The sequence below is a fragment of the Eucyclogobius newberryi genome, unplaced genomic scaffold (assembly GCF_026437365.1).
Source record: "Eucyclogobius newberryi isolate DKJ021-1_F unplaced genomic scaffold, fEucNew1.0.hap1 SCAF_12, whole genome shotgun sequence".
Classification (NCBI taxonomy): Eukaryota; Metazoa; Chordata; class Actinopteri; order Gobiiformes; family Gobiidae; genus Eucyclogobius; species Eucyclogobius newberryi.
The window spans coordinates 38,698,150-38,712,205 of record NW_027315746.1 but is presented as its reverse complement, the minus strand read 5'-3'; the positions used below and the strand labels follow the sequence as shown (position 1 = coordinate 38,712,205).

At 33.3% G+C, this 14,056-nt stretch overlaps 10 non-coding genes across 10 annotated transcripts; all 10 read right to left on the bottom strand.

The window, feature by feature from the left end:
- Positions 1-1,138: 1,138 nt before the first annotated feature.
- On the bottom strand, positions 1,139-1,257 carry LOC140356978 (5S ribosomal RNA). Its single transcript, XR_011926277.1, has one exon. It is a non-coding gene; the product is annotated as a 5S ribosomal RNA (ribosomal RNA).
- Positions 1,258-2,515: 1,258 nt separating this feature from the next.
- Positions 2,516-2,634, bottom strand: LOC140356977 (5S ribosomal RNA). The gene has a single exon (XR_011926276.1). It is a non-coding gene; the product is annotated as a 5S ribosomal RNA (ribosomal RNA).
- A 1,253-nt stretch (positions 2,635-3,887) lies between these two features.
- Positions 3,888-4,006, bottom strand: LOC140356976 (5S ribosomal RNA). Its single transcript, XR_011926275.1, has one exon. It is a non-coding gene; the product is annotated as a 5S ribosomal RNA (ribosomal RNA).
- Positions 4,007-5,262: 1,256 nt separating this feature from the next.
- On the bottom strand, positions 5,263-5,383 carry LOC140356870 (5S ribosomal RNA). The gene has a single exon (XR_011926179.1). It is a non-coding gene; the product is annotated as a 5S ribosomal RNA (ribosomal RNA).
- A 1,246-nt stretch (positions 5,384-6,629) lies between these two features.
- LOC140356869 (5S ribosomal RNA) lies at positions 6,630-6,750 on the bottom strand. The gene has a single exon (XR_011926178.1). It is a non-coding gene; the product is annotated as a 5S ribosomal RNA (ribosomal RNA).
- Positions 6,751-8,006: 1,256 nt separating this feature from the next.
- Positions 8,007-8,125, bottom strand: LOC140356796 (5S ribosomal RNA). The gene has a single exon (XR_011926105.1). It is a non-coding gene; the product is annotated as a 5S ribosomal RNA (ribosomal RNA).
- Positions 8,126-9,378: 1,253 nt separating this feature from the next.
- Positions 9,379-9,497, bottom strand: LOC140356975 (5S ribosomal RNA). The gene has a single exon (XR_011926274.1). It is a non-coding gene; the product is annotated as a 5S ribosomal RNA (ribosomal RNA).
- A 1,254-nt stretch (positions 9,498-10,751) lies between these two features.
- On the bottom strand, positions 10,752-10,870 carry LOC140356973 (5S ribosomal RNA). Its single transcript, XR_011926273.1, has one exon. It is a non-coding gene; the product is annotated as a 5S ribosomal RNA (ribosomal RNA).
- A 1,258-nt stretch (positions 10,871-12,128) lies between these two features.
- Positions 12,129-12,247, bottom strand: LOC140356972 (5S ribosomal RNA). The gene has a single exon (XR_011926272.1). It is a non-coding gene; the product is annotated as a 5S ribosomal RNA (ribosomal RNA).
- A 1,256-nt stretch (positions 12,248-13,503) lies between these two features.
- LOC140356794 (5S ribosomal RNA) lies at positions 13,504-13,622 on the bottom strand. The gene has a single exon (XR_011926103.1). It is a non-coding gene; the product is annotated as a 5S ribosomal RNA (ribosomal RNA).
- Positions 13,623-14,056: the final 434 nt, after the last annotated feature.

Sequence of the window (14,056 nt, the reverse complement as noted above, 5' to 3'; positions counted from 1 at the left end):
TTTCAACCTAAAGAAAACCCTGCTCAAATGTAAGAGTCAATGTTTCAAGACACCTTTTGGGCTTTCTTTATCATTTGGCCATTTCCCTGCTTTTAGCCTGAATATTATTCTATTATTCCTATGTGTTTTGGCATAAAATACTCTGTTTCCATGAAATACATAGAAAATACCATATAGGCACCACCTGTTTAGTCAAAATAAGTTTTTAGTTTTGTAAATCATTTCAAAAAATGCTGATGGCGCCTGGTATTTTTGCATAAATTACTCTCAAAATGTACAAAAGTAGCAGGACAGCAATGTTTTGCTTAGTTTTTGCTTAAAATACTCTTTTTATCTTTAACTTACACTCAATTGTTTCAAAAAATGCTTTCCGCACCTGATATTTTTTACATATTTTTTTACAAGCTTCAAAATATTTTTGGGGGCATAAAATATTCTCTCAAATGTACAAAAGTAGCAGGACAACAATGTTTTTTTTTTTTTTGCATTAATACTCTTTTTTCTTTTTTTTTATAAAACAGGTAAATTGTGCTGAACATTTTTACATACTTTTAACAGGCTTCAAAATATATATATATATTTTTTGGCCTAAAATACTCTCAAATGTACAAAAGTAGCAAGACAGTAAAGTTTTGTTTTGATTTTTTTGCTTAAAATACTCTATATTTTTATCTTTATTTTACACTCAATTGTTTAAAAAATGCTTTCAGCACCTGGTATTTTTTACATACTTTTTACAAGCTTCAAAATATTTTTGGGGCATAAAATACTCGCTCAAAATGTACAAAAGTAGCAGGACAACAATGTTTCTCAGGGGTTTCTTGGGGCATAAATACTCTTTTTTTATTTTTTATTAAACAGGTAAATTGCGTTGAAAATTGCTTTCAACACCTGGTATTTTTACATCCTTTTTTACAAGTTTCAGAATATATTTTTTGGTCATAAAAGACTCTAAATGTACAAAAGTAGCAGGACAGCTCCCTCTGCTGTCCATATTCTAAATGGCAGTTTGTACAAAAATGTGTGATTTTAAAGTCAAATTGACTGTGTTTTTGGTTCCACTTTAGTTTCAAAATATGCACACATACTGTGTTTCTTTGTTTCTTTGTCTGTTGAAGGCTTTACAAAAGAAGATAAAAGCTTACAGCACCTGGTATTCCCAGGCGGTCTCCCATCCAAGTACTAACCAGGCCCGACCCTGCTTAGCTTCCGAGATCAGACGAGATCGGGCGTGTTCAGGGTGGTATGGCCGTAAGCGAAGGGCTCTGGGGTGGAGACTGCTTTTATATCCATGTTTCACCAGCTACAGATGGGGAATGGGACTCGTGCTTTTCCAGGAGGAACAGACAAGCTTTTCTTGTCAACTTGACTCTTTCAACCTAAAGAAAACCCTGCTCAAATGTAAGAGTCAATGTTTCAAGACACCTTTTGGGCTTTCTTTATCATTTGGCCATTTCCCTGCTTTTAGCCTGAATATTATTCTATTATTCCTATGTGTTTTGGCATAAAATACTCTGTTTCCATGAAATACATAGAAAATACCATATAGGCACCACCTGTTTAGTCAAAATAAGTTTTTAGTTTTGTAAATCATTTCAAAAAATGCTGATGGCGCCTGGTATTTTTGCATAAATTACTCTCAAAATGTACAAAAGTAGCAGGACAGCAATGTTTTGCTTAGTTTTTGCTTAAAATACTCTTTTTTATCTTTAATTTACACTCAATTGTTTCAAAAAATGCTTTCCGCACCTGATATTTTTTACATATTTTTTTACAAGCTTCAAAATATTTTTGGGGGCATAAAATATTCTCTCAAATGTACAAAAGTAGCAGGACAACAATTTTTTTTTTTTTTTGCATTAATACTCTTTTTTTTTTTTTTTTTTTATAAAACAGGTAAATTGTGCTGAACATTTTTACATACTTTTAACAGGCTTCAAAATATATATATATATATTTTTTGGCCTAAAATACTCTCAAATGTACAAAAGTAGCAAGACAGTAAAGTTTTGTTTTGATTTTTTTGCTTAAAATACTCTATATTTTTATCTTTATTTTACACTCAATTGTTTAAAAAATGCTTTCAGCACCTGGTATTTTTTACATACTTTTTACAAGCTTCAAAATATTTTTGGGGCATAAAATACTCGCTCAAAATGTACAAAAGTAGCAGGACAACAATGTTTCTCAGGGGTTTCTTGGGGCATAAATACTCTTTTTTTATTTTTTATTAAACAGGTCAATTGCGTTGAAAATTGCTTTCAGCACCTGGTATTTTTACATCCTTTTTTACAAGTTTCAGAATATATTTTTTGGTCATAAAAGACTCTAAATGTACAAAAGTAGCAGGACAGCTCCCTCTGCTGTCCATATTCTAAATGGCAGTTTGTACAAAAATGTGTGATTTTAAAGTCAAATTGACTGTGTTTTTGGTTCCACTTTAGTTTCAAAATATGCACACATACTGTGTTTCTTTGTTTCTTTGTCTGTTGAAGGCTTTACAAAAGAAGATAAAAGCTTACAGCACCTGGTATTCCCAGGCGGTCTCCCATCCAAGTACTAACCAGGCCCGACCCTGCTTAGCTTCCGAGATCAGACGAGATCGGGCGTGTTCAGGGTGGTATGGCCGTAAGCGAAGGGCTCTGGGGTGGAGACTGCTTTTATATCCATGTTTCACCAGCTACAGATGGGGAATGGGACTCGTGCTTTTCCAGGAGGAACAGACAAGCTTTTCTTGTCAACTTGACTCTTTCAACCTAAAGAAAACCCTGCTCAAATGTAAGAGTCAATGTTTCAAGACACCTTTTGGGCTTTCTTTATCATTTGGCCATTTCCCTGCTTTTAGCCTGAATATTATTCTATTATTCCTATGTGTTTTGGCATAAAATACTCTGTTTCCATGAAATACATAGAAAATACCATATAGGCACCACCTGTTTAGTCAAAATAAGTTTTTAGTTTTGTAAATCATTTCAAAAAATGCTGATGGCGCCTGGTATTTTTGCATAAATTACTCTCAAAATGTACAAAAGTAGCAGGACAGCAATGTTTTGCTTAGTTTTTGCTTAAAATACTCTTTTTATCTTTAATTTACACTCAATTGTTTCAAAAAATGCTTTCCGCACCTGATATTTTTTACATATTTTTTTACAAGCTTCAAAATATTTTTGGGGGCATAAAATATTCTCTCAAATGTACAAAAGTAGCAGGACAACAATGTTTTTTTTTTTTTTGCATTAATACTCTTTTTTCTTTTTTTTTATAAAACAGGTAAATTGTGCTGAACATTTTTACATACTTTTAACAGGCTTCAAAATATATATATATATTTTTTGGCCTAAAATACTCTCAAATGTACAAAAGTAGCAAGACAGTAAAGTTTTGTTTTGATTTTTTTGCTTAAAATACTCTATATTTTTATCTTTATTTTACACTCAATTGTTTAAAAAATGCTTTCAGCACCTGGTATTTTTTACATACTTTTTACAAGCTTCAAAATATTTTTGGGGCATAAAATACTCGCTCAAAATGTACAAAAGTAGCAGGACAACAATGTTTCTCAGGGGTTTCTTGGGGCATAAATACTCTTTTTTTATTTTTTATTAAACAGGTAAATTGCGTTGAAAATTGCTTTCAACACCTGGTATTTTTACATCCTTTTTTACAAGTTTCAGAATATATTTTTTGGTCATAAAAGACTCTAAATGTACAAAAGTAGCAGGACAGCTCCCTCTGCTGTCCATATTCTAAATGGCAGTTTGTACAAAAATGTGTGATTTTAAAGTCAAATTGACTGTGTTTTTGGTTCCACTTTAGTTTCAAAATATGCACACATACTGTGTTTCTTTGTTTCTTTGTCTGTTGAAGGCTTTACAAAAGAAGATAAAAGCTTACAGCACCTGGTATTCCCAGGCGGTCTCCCATCCAAGTACTAACCAGGCCCGACCCTGCTTAGCTTCCGAGATCAGACGAGATCGGGCGTGTTCAGGGTGGTATGGCCGTAAGCGAAGGGCTCTGGGGTGGAGACTGCTTTTATATCCATGTTTCACCAGCTACAGATGGGGAATGGGACTCGTGCTTTTCCAGGAGGAACAGACAAGCTTTTCTTGTCAACTTGACTCTTTCAACCTAAAGAAAACCCTGCTCAAATGTAAGAGTCAATGTTTCAAGACACCTTTTGGGCTTTCTTTATCATTTGGCCATTTCCCTGCTTTTAGCCTGAATATTATTCTATTATTCCTATGTGTTTTGGCATAAAATACTCTGTTTCCATGAAATACATAGAAAATACCATATAGGCACCACCTGTTTAGTCAAAATAAGTTTTTAGTTTTGTAAATCATTTCAAAAAATGCTGATGGCGCCTGGTATTTTTGCATAAATTACTCTCAAAATGTACAAAAGTAGCAGGACAGCAATGTTTTGCTTAGTTTTTGCTTAAAATACTCTTTTTTATCTTTAATTTACACTCAATTGTTTCAAAAAATGCTTTCCGCACCTGATATTTTTTACATATTTTTTTACAAGCTTCAAAATATTTTTGGGGGCATAAAATATTCTCTCAAATGTACAAAAGTAGCAGGACAACAATTTTTTTTTTTTTTTGCATTAATACTCTTTTTTTTTTTTTTTTTATAAAACAGGTAAATTGTGCTGAACATTTTTACATACTTTTAACAGGCTTCAAAATATATATATATATATTTTTTGGCCTAAAATACTCTCAAATGTACAAAAGTAGCAAGACAGTAAAGTTTTGTTTTGATTTTTTTGCTTAAAATACTCTATATTTTTATCTTTATTTTACACTCAATTGTTTAAAAAATGCTTTCAGCACCTGGTATTTTTTACATACTTTTTACAAGCTTCAAAATATTTTTGGGGCATAAAATACTCGCTCAAAATGTACAAAAGTAGCAGGACAACAATGTTTCTCAGGGGTTTCTTGGGGCATAAATACTCTTTTTTTATTTTTTATTAAACAGGTCAATTGCGTTGAAAATTGCTTTCAGCACCTGGTATTTTTACATCCTTTTTTACAAGTTTCAGAATATATTTTTTGGTCATAAAAGACTCTAAATGTACAAAAGTAGCAGGACAGCTCCCTCTGCTGTCCATATTCTAAATGGCAGTTTGTACAAAAATGTGTGATTTTAAAGTCAAATTGACTGTGTTTTTGGTTCCACTTTAGTTTCAAAATATGCACACATACTGTGTTTCTTTGTTTCTTTGTCTGTTGAAGGCTTTACAAAAGAAGATAAAAGCTTACAGCACCTGGTATTCCCAGGCGCTGTCTCCCATCCAAGTACTAACCAGGCCCGACCCTGCTTAGCTTCCGAGATCAGACGAGATCGGGCGTGTTCAGGGTGGTATGGCCGTAAGCGAAGGGCTCTGGGGTGGAGACTGCTTTTATATCCATGTTTCACCAGCTCCAGATGGGGAATGGGACTCGTGCTTTTCCAGGAGGAACAGACAAGCTTTTCTTGTCAACTTGACTCTTTCAACCTAAAGAAAACCCTGCTCAAATGTAAGAGTCAATGTTTCAAGACACCTTTTGGGCTTTCTTTATCATTTGGCCATTTCCCTGCTTTTAGCCTGAATATTATTCTATTATTCCTATGTGTTTTGGCATAAAATACTCTGTTTCCATGAAATACATAGAAAATACCATATAGGCACCACCTGTTTAGTCAAAATAAGTTTTTAGTTTTGTAAATCATTTCAAAAAATGCTGATGGCGCCTGGTATTTTTGCATAAATTACTCTCAAAATGTACAAAAGTAGCAGGACAGCAATGTTTTGCTTAGTTTTTGCTTAAAATACTCTTTTTATCTTTAATTTACACTCAATTGTTTCAAAAAATGCTTTCCGCACCTGATATTTTTTACATATTTTTTTACAAGCTTCAAAATATTTTTGGGGGCATAAAATATTCTCTCAAATGTACAAAAGTAGCAGGACAACAATTTTTTTTTTTTTTTTGCATTAATACTCTTTTTTTTTTATAAAACAGGTAAATTGTGCTGAACATTTTTACATACTTTTAACAGGCTTCAAAATATATATATATATTTTTTGGCCTAAAATACTCTCAAATGTACAAAAGTAGCAAGACAGTAAAGTTTTGTTTTGATTTTTTTGCTTAAAATACTCTATATTTTTATCTTTATTTTACACTCAATTGTTTAAAAAATGCTTTCAGCACCTGGTATTTTTTACATACTTTTTACAAGCTTCAAAATATTTTTGGGGCATAAAATACTCGCTCAAAATGTACAAAAGTAGCAGGACAACAATGTTTCTCAGGGGTTTCTTGGGGCATAAATACTCTTTTTTTATTTTTTATTAAACAGGTCAATTGCGTTGAAAATTGCTTTCAGCACCTGGTATTTTTACATCCTTTTTACAAGTTTCAGAATATATTTTTTGGTCATAAAAGACTCTAAATGTACAAAAGTAGCAGGACAGCTCCCTCTGCTGTCCATATTCTAAATGGCAGTTTGTACAAAAATGTGTGATTTTAAAGTCAAATTGACTGTGTTTTTGGTTCCACTTTAGTTTCAAAATATGCACACATACTGTGTTTCTTTGTTTCTTTGTCTGTTGAAGGCTTTACAAAAGAAGATAAAAGCTTACAGCACCTGGTATTCCCAGGCGCTGTCTCCCATCCAAGTACTAACCAGGCCCGACCCTGCTTAGCTTCCGAGATCAGACGAGATCGGGCGTGTTCAGGGTGGTATGGCCGTAAGCAAAGGGCTCTGGGGTGGAGACTGCTTTTATATCCATGTTTCACCAGCTCCAGATGGGGAATGGGACTCGTGCTTTTCCAGGAGGAACAGACAAGCTTTTCTTGTCAACTTGACTCTTTCAACCTAAAGAAAACCCTGCTCAAATGTAAGAGTCAATGTTTCAAGACACCTTTTGGGCTTTCTTTATCATTTGGCCATTTCCCTGCTTTTAGCCTGAATATTATTCTATTATTCCTATGTGTTTTGGCATAAAATACTCTGTTTCCATGAAATACATAGAAAATACCATATAGGCACCACCTGTTTAGTCAAAATAAGTTTTTAGTTTTGTAAATCATTTCAAAAAATGCTGATGGCGCCTGGTATTTTTGCATAAATTACTCTCAAAATGTACAAAAGTAGCAGGACAGCAATGTTTTGCTTAGTTTTTGCTTAAAATACTCTTTTTATCTTTAATTTACACTCAATTGTTTCAAAAAATGCTTTCCGCACCTGATATTTTTACATATTTTTTTACAAGCTTCAAAATATTTTTGGGGGCATAAAATATTCTCTCAAATGTACAAAAGTAGCAGGACAACAATGTTTTTTTTTTTTTTGCATTAATACTCTTTTTTTTTTTTTTTTATAAAACAGGTAAATTGTGCTGAACATTTTTACATACTTTTAACAGGCTTCAAAATATATATATATATATATTTTTTGGCCTAAAATACTCTCAAATGTACAAAAGTAGCAAGACAGTAAAGTTTTGTTTTGATTTTTTTGCTTAAAATACTCTATATTTTTATCTTTATTTTACACTCAATTGTATAAAAAATGCTTTCAGCACCTGGTATTTTTTACATACTTTTTACAAGCTTCAAAATATTTTTGGGGCATAAAATACTCGCTCAAAATGTACAAAAGTAGCAGGACAACAATGTTTCTCAGGGGTTTCTTGGGGCATAAATACTCTTTTTTTATTTTTTATTAAACAGGTCAATTGCGTTGAAAATTGCTTTCAGCACCTGGTATTTTTACATCCTTTTTTACAAGTTTCAGAATATATTTTTTGGTCATAAAAGACTCTAAATGTACAAAAGTAGCAGGACAGCTCCCTCTGCTGTCCATATTCTAAATGGCAGTTTGTACAAAAATGTGTGATTTTAAAGTCAAATTGACTGTGTTTTTGGTTCCACTTTAGTTTCAAAATATGCACACATACTGTGTTTCTTTGTTTCTTTGTCTGTTGAAGGCTTTACAAAAGAAGATAAAAGCTTACAGCACCTGGTATTCCCAGGCGGTCTCCCATCTAAGTACTAACCAGGCCCGACCCTGCTTAGCTTCCGAGATCAGACGAGATCGGGCGTGTTCAGGGTGGTATGGCCGTAAGCGAAGGGCTTTGGGGTGGAGACTGCTTTTATATCCATGTTTCACCAGCTCCAGATGGGGAATGGGACTCGTGCTTTTCCAGGAGGAACAGACAAGCTTTTCTTGTCAACTTGACTCTTTCAACCTAAAGAAAACCCTGCTCAAATGTAAGAGTCAATGTTTCAAGACACCTTTTGGGCTTTCTTTATCATTTGGCCATTTCCCTGCTTTTAGCCTGAATATTATTCTATTATTCCTATGTGTTTTGGCATAAAATACTCTGTTTCCATGAAATACATAGAAAATACCATATAGGCACCACCTGTTTAGTCAAAATAAGTTTTTAGTTTTGTAAATCATTTCAAAAAATGCTGATGGCGCCTGGTATTTTTGCATAAATTACTCTCAAAATGTACAAAAGTAGCAGGACAGCAATGTTTTGCTTAGTTTTTGCTTAAAATACTCTTTTTATCTTTAATTTACACTCAATTGTTTCAAAAAATGCTTTCCGCACCTGATATTTTTACATATTTTTTTACAAGCTTCAAAATATTTTTGGGGGCATAAAATATTCTCTCAAATGTACAAAAGTAGCAGGACAACAATGTTTTTTTTTTTTTTTGCATTAATACTCTTTTTTTTTTTTTTTTATAAAACAGGTAGATTGTGCTGAACATTTTTACATACTTTTAACAGGCTTCAAAATATATATATATATTTTTTGGCCTAAAATACTCTCAAATGTACAAAAGTAGCAAGACAGTAAAGTTTTGTTTTGATTTTTTTGCTTAAAATACTCTATATTTTTATCTTTATTTTACACTCAATTGTTTAAAAAATGCTTTCAGCACCTGGTATTTTTTACATACTTTTTACAAGCTTCAAAATATTTTTGGGGCATAAAATACTCGCTCAAAATGTACAAAAGTAGCAGGACAACAATGTTTCTCAGGGGTTTCTTGGGGCATAAATACTCTTTTTTTATTTTTTATTAAACAGGTCAATTGCGTTGAAAATTGCTTTCAGCACCTGGTATTTTTACATCCTTTTTTACAAGTTTCAGAATATATTTTTTGGTCATAAAAGACTCTAAATGTACAAAAGTAGCAGGACAGCTCCCTCTGCTGTCCATATTCTAAATGGCAGTTTGTACAAAAATGTGTGATTTTAAAGTCAAATTGACTGTGTTTTTGGTTCCACTTTAGTTTCAAAATATGCACACATACTGTGTTTCTTTGTTTCTTTGTCTGTTGAAGGCTTTACAAAAGAAGATAAAAGCTTACAGCACCTGGTATTCCCAGGCGGTCTCCCATCCAAGTACTAACCAGGCCCGACCCTGCTTAGCTTCCGAGATCAGACGAGATCGGGCGTGTTCAGGGTGGTATGGCCGTAAGCGAAGGGCTCTGGGGTGGAGACTGCTTTTATATCCATGTTTCACCAGCTCTAGATGGGGAATGGGACTCGTGCTTTTCCAGGAGGAACAGACAAGCTTTTCTTGTCAACTTGACTCTTTCAACCTAAAGAAAACCCTGCTCAAATGTAAGAGTCAATGTTTCAAGACACCTTTTGGGCTTTCTTTATCATTTGGCCATTTCCCTGCTTTTAGCCTGAATATTATTCTATTATTCCTATGTGTTTTGGCATAAAATACTCTGTTTCCATGAAATACATAGAAAATACCATATAGGCACCACCTGTTTAGTCAAAATAAGTTTTTAGTTTTGTAAATCATTTCAAAAAATGCTGATGGCGCCTGGTATTTTTGCATAAATTACTCTCAAAATGTACAAAAGTAGCAGGACAGCAATGTTTTGCTTAGTTTTTGCTTAAAATACTCTTTTTTATCTTTAATTTACACTCAATTGTTTCAAAAAATGCTTTCCGCACCTGATATTTTTTACATATTTTTTTACAAGCTTCAAAATATTTTTGGGGGCATAAAATATTCTCTCAAATGTACAAAAGTAGCAGGACAACAATGTTTTTTTTTTTTTTGCATTAATACTCTTTTTTTTTTTTTTTTATAAAACAGGTAAATTGTGCTGAACATTTTTACATACTTTTAACAGGCTTCAAAATATATATATATATTTTTTGGCCTAAAATACTCTCAAATGTACAAAAGTAGCAAGACAGTAAAGTTTTGTTTTGATTTTTTTGCTTAAAATACTCTATATTTTTATCTTTATTTTACACTCAATTGTTTAAAAAATGCTTTCAGCACCTGGTATTTTTTACATACTTTTTACAAGCTTCAAAATATTTTTGGGGCATAAAATACTCGCTCAAAATGTACAAAAGTAGCAGGACAACAATGTTTCTCAGGGGTTTCTTGGGGCATAAATACTCTTTTTTTATTTTTTATTAAACAGGTCAATTGCGTTGAAAATTGCTTTCAGCACCTGGTATTTTTACATCCTTTTTTACAAGTTTCAGAATATATTTTTTGGTCATAAAAGACTCTAAATGTACAAAAGTAGCAGGACAGCTCCCTCTGCTGTCCATATTCTAAATGGCAGTTTGTACAAAAATGTGTGATTTTAAAGTCAAATTGACTGTGTTTTTGGTTCCACTTTAGTTTCAAAATATGCACACATACTGTGTTTCTTTGTTTCTTTGTCTGTTGAAGGCTTTACAAAAGAAGATAAAAGCTTACAGCACCTGGTATTCCCAGGCGGTCTCCCATCCAAGTACTAACCAGGCCCGACCCTGCTTAGCTTCCGAGATCAGACGAGATCGGGCGTGTTCAGGGTGGTATGGCCGTAAGCGAAGGGCTCTGGGGTGGAGACTGCTTTTATATCCATGTTTCACCAGCTCCAGATGGGGAATGGGACTCGTGCTTTTCCAGGAGGAACAGACAAGCTTTTCTTGTCAACTTGACTCTTTCAACCTAAAGAAAACCCTGCTCAAATGTAAGAGTCAATGTTTCAAGACACCTTTTGGGCTTTCTTTATCATTTGGCCATTTCCCTGCTTTTAGCCTGAATATTATTCTATTATTCCTATGTGTTTTGGCATAAAATACTCTGTTTCCATGAAATACATAGAAAATACCATATAGGCACCACCTGTTTAGTCAAAATAAGTTTTTAGTTTTGTAAATCATTTCAAAAAATGCTGATGGCGCCTGGTATTTTTGCATAAATTACTCTCAAAATGTACAAAAGTAGCAGGACAGCAATGTTTTGCTTAGTTTTTGCTTAAAATACTCTTTTTTATCTTTAATTTACACTCAATTGTTTCAAAAAATGCTTTCCGCACCTGATATTTTTTACATATTTTTTTACAAGCTTCAAAATATTTTTGGGGGCATAAAATATTCTCTCAAATGTACAAAAGTAGCAGGACAACAATTTTTTTTTTTTTTGCATTAATACTCTTTTTTTTTTTTTTTTTTATAAAACAGGTAAATTGTGCTGAACATTTTTACATACTTTTAACAGGCTTCAAAATATATATATATATATATTTTTTGGCCTAAAATACTCTCAAATGTACAAAAGTAGCAAGACAGTAAAGTTTTGTTTTGATTTTTTTGCTTAAAATACTCTATATTTTTATCTTTATTTTACACTCAATTGTTTAAAAAATGCTTTCAGCACCTGGTATTTTTTACATACTTTTTACAAGCTTCAAAATATTTTTGGGGCATAAAATACTCGCTCAAAATGTACAAAAGTAGCAGGACAACAATGTTTCTCAGGGGTTTCTTGGGGCATAAATACTCTTTTTTTATTTTTTATTAAACAGGTCAATTGCGTTGAAAATTGCTTTCAGCACCTGGTATTTTTACATCCTTTTTTACAAGTTTCAGAATATATTTTTTGGTCATAAAAGACTCTAAATGTACAAAAGTAGCAGGACAGCTCCCTCTGCTGTCCATATTCTAAATGGCAGTTTGTACAAAAATGTGTGATTTTAAAGTCAAATTGACTGTGTTTTTGGTTCCACTTTAGTTTCAAAATATGCACACATACTGTGTTTCTTTGTTTCTTTGTCTGTTGAAGGCTTTACAAAAGAAGATAAAAGCTTACAGCACCTGGTATTCCCAGGCGGTCTCCCATCCAAGTACTAACCAGGCCCGACCCTGCTTAGCTTCCGAGATCAGACGAGATCGGGCGTGTTCAGGGTGGTATGGCCGTAAGCGAAGGGCTCTGGGGTGGAGACTGCTTTTATATCCATGTTTCACCAGCTCCAGATGGGGAATGGGACTCGTGCTTTTCCAGGAGGAACAGACAAGCTTTTCTTGTCAACTTGACTCTTTCAACCTAAAGAAAACCCTGCTCAAATGTAAGAGTCAATGTTTCAAGACACCTTTTGGGCTTTCTTTATCATTTGGCCATTTCCCTGCTTTTAGCCTGAATATTATTCTATTATTCCTATGTGTTTTGGCATAAAATACTCTGTTTCCATGAAATACATAGAAAATACCATATAGGCACCACCTGTTTAGTCAAAATAAGTTTTTAGTTTTGTAAATCATTTCAAAAAATGCTGATGGCGCCTGGTATTTTTGCATAAATTACTCTCAAAATGTACAAAAGTAGCAGGACAGCAATGTTTTGCTTAGTTTTTGCTTAAAATACTCTTTTTTATCTTTAATTTACACTCAATTGTTTCAAAAAATGCTTTCCGCACCTGATATTTTTTACATATTTTTTTACAAGCTTCAAAATATTTTTGGGGGCATAAAATATTCTCTCAAATGTACAAAAGTAGCAGGACAACAATTTTTTTTTTTTTTTGCATTAATACTCTTTTTTTTTTTTTTTTTATAAAACAGGTAAATTGTGCTGAACATTTTTACATACTTTTAACAGGCTTCAAAATATATATATATATATTTTTTGGCCTAAAATACTCTCAAATGTACAAAAGTAGCAAGACAGTAAAGTTTTGTTTTGATTTTTTTGCTTAAAATACTCTATATTTTTATCTTTATTTTACACTCAATTGTTTAAAAAATGCTTTCAGCACCTGGTATTTTTTACATACTTTTTACAAGCTTCAAAATATTTTTGGGGCATAAAATACTCGCTCAAAATGTACAAAAGTAGCAGGACAACAATGTTTCTCAGGGGTTTCTTGGGGCATAAATACTCTTTTTTTATTTTTTATTAAACAGGTCAATTGCGTTGAAAATTGCTTTCAGCACCTGGTATTTTTACATCCTTTTTTACAAGTTTCAGAATATATTTTTTGGTCATAAAAGACTCTAAATGTACAAAAGTAGCAGGACAGCTCCCTCTGCTGTCCATATTCTAAATGGCAGTTTGTACAAAAATGTGTGATTTTAAAGTCAAATTGACTGTGTTTTTGGTTCCACTTTAGTTTCAAAATATGCACACATACTGTGTTTCTTTGTTTCTTTGTCTGTTGAAGGCTTTACAAAAGAAGATAAAAGCTTACAGCACCTGGTATTCCCAGGCGGTCTCCCATCCAAGTACTATCCAGGCCCGACCCTGCTTAGCTTCCGAGATCAGACGAGATCGGGCGTGTTCAGGGTGGTATGGCCGTAAGCGAAGGGCTCTGGGGTGGAGACTGCTTTTATATCCATGTTTCACCAGCTCCAGATGGGGAATGGGACTCGTGCTTTTCCAGGAGGAACAGACAAGCTTTTCTTGTCAACTTGACTCTTTCAACCTAAAGAAAACCCTGCTCAAATGTAAGAGTCAATGTTTCAAGACACCTTTTGGGCTTTCTTTATCATTTGGCCATTTCCCTGCTTTTAGCCTGAATATTATTCTATTATTCCTATGTGTTTTGGCATAAAATACTCTGTTTCCATGAAATACATAGAAAATACCATATAGGCACCACCTGTTTAGTCAAAATAAGTTTTTAGTTTTGTAAATCATTTCAAAAAATGCTGATGGCGCCTGGTATTTTTGCATAAATTACTCTCAAAATGTACAAAAGTAGCAGGACAGCAATGTTTTGCTTAGTTTTTGCTTA